Raw genomic sequence first — 2,146 nt, 5'->3', positions numbered from 1 at the left:
CTGCAAAAGAATAAGGAACAAGACGCCGAGTTCAAGTTACTGAGAGAGCAGATGACCCTGTGGATTGGCACTGCATACTGCCCTAGTGGATGACACGGAGCAAAGGCAATGTTTTCAGAAGTAGCAAGTGACTGAGGATCCCATCTCCTTTTCCAAGGTGATTTAGACACCTCATACTCTAAATCCCATTGACTTTAGAAAGCATTCCTTTGTCACTTGCCATCGCTGGGCCTGCTTTCTCCTCTCTTGCCTTTGCCTATTCCAACTGAGCTCTTTGGGGAGGGACTGTCGCAGTGTGTATCTGCAGTGCATCATGCAACAGGGCCCCTCCAGGCACTACTGTCATACAACCCGTCTGCGCTTGATTTGGCTTTCAGAACAGGGAACTGGCTGCTTCTGAAGAGAAGAGGCTTCTGGCCAAGGGCTCCCTGAGGCAAAAGCTATGTCTGGAAAAGCACATACAGCTAGATATTCACTATCCAGAACTATGACATTAAAACAGATATGGGGGGGGGGGGAAGAGATGACTAAAATCACCCCCTGTACATTGGTACAAGTGATGATTTAGACTGTAGACACTGGGGCAAGGACCATCTTTTTGTTCTGTTAGTACAGCACTTAGCGCCCTGGGTCCTGGTCCATAACTGGGGCTTGTAAGTGCCACCCCAATAAATGATCCTAAAGTGAATGGGATGGGTTGGTGAATTCTCATTTTTCAATCCCTCATTGTTTCCACCGTCCACCTTAAGAGGGAGTCTAGGCCTGTAGCCATCACTAACATGTTTTGGTCCACTGTGCTGTTAGACAAGTCAGTCTTAACATACAGATGGGTGCAATGAGCCGTGAGATTTCAAGCTAGCTTTCAAGTTAGCTCTGGTTAAGCCCGGGCAAGAAAGATTTCAATGCAAAAAAAGCTTGTTTTTCAGGATGTCAGGAGCATGGGGAGACAAAGGGTTGGAAGGAAAGTTCAGACATGATCTTAGCCAGAAAGCTAGAATGAAATAGATGTTAAGAGGAAGGAAATAAATCTGTGAAGAGCTCACGGAACCAAGCAGCAGCAGTCAGACATTGAGTCAGTTACTTGTTTGCTTTTTCTATCCAAACCCCAGTGACTGGATGAAAGGAGCAGATGGGAAAGGTTGGGTTTCAGTTAAGCGTAGGACATAGGAGTGGAAGGGCCATCCCAGGTCATCAATTCTGGTTCCATGCAATCACAGGCAGCCCTGTCATATAATCCATATAATTCATAAACCGATCAAGCTCCATTTTAAAAATGAGTCAAGTTGTTCCCCTCTTCCCAACCCCCGCTACTGGGAGGCCATCCCAGAATCTCACTGCTCTGATGGTTACAAAGCTACTAATTTCCAGCCCAACTTTGTTCATGGCCAGTTTATCCCTATTTGTTTTTGTGCCATTAGCTTCAACAGCTCTTCTCCCTCACTTGTGTGTTTACAACCCCGATGTATTCAGAGAGAGCAATCAGATCCCCCTCCCCCTGCCTTTGTTTTGTCAGGCAAAATAGCCAAGCTCTTCAGTCTCCTCTTGTAAGCCACACCCCTAATCATGCTAGCAGCCCTTCTCTGCGCCTGGTCCAGTTTGAATTCATTGGTCTTGAATCTGGATGACCACATCTGGGTGCAGTATTCCAGAGCGGTCTTACCCCTGCCTCCTAAAGTGGTATTAATACTTCCTTCTCTCTACTGGAAATACCTCCCCTGATTCATCCTACAATCACATTTTCCTTTTTCACAGCCACATCATACAGTTGGCCTGCAATCAAGTAAACACCTAGGCCTTTCTCCTTCAGCCATTTCCAACTGAGAAGTCCTGAGCTTATAGCAATTTTATTAGTGCCCAAGTGCATGACCTTGAACTTTGTACTATTACATTTCATCCCATTTCTATTACTCCAGTCCTCAAGGTCATCCACTTCTTCCTGCATAATATTCCAGTCTTCTTGTATTGACAATGCCTCCCAACTGTGTCTCATCAGCATACTCCAACTTTTTGTTCCAAGGTCATTATTTGAAAGTCATTCAAAATACTTGGGTATTAGCATGATTGCATGGCCACACAGTTAGGCCTGGTTTAAGTCCAGTCACAGATCTTAAGGGCAGAAGGGACCATTGTTATCATCTAGTCCAGG

General features: G+C 45.5%; 1 protein-coding gene across 1 annotated transcript in view; it reads right to left on the bottom strand.

The window, feature by feature from the left end:
- KDM2A (lysine demethylase 2A) overlaps positions 1-2,146 on the bottom strand; it is a 104,014-nt gene that overhangs the window by 16,884 nt on the left and 84,984 nt on the right. The gene's annotated exons all lie outside the window — the stretch shown is intronic.

This window comes from Chrysemys picta, chromosome 4 (assembly GCF_011386835.1).
Source record: "Chrysemys picta bellii isolate R12L10 chromosome 4, ASM1138683v2, whole genome shotgun sequence".
Lineage (NCBI taxonomy): Eukaryota > Metazoa > Chordata > Testudines > Emydidae > Chrysemys > Chrysemys picta.
This window is presented reverse-complemented; position numbering and strand designations above follow the sequence as displayed.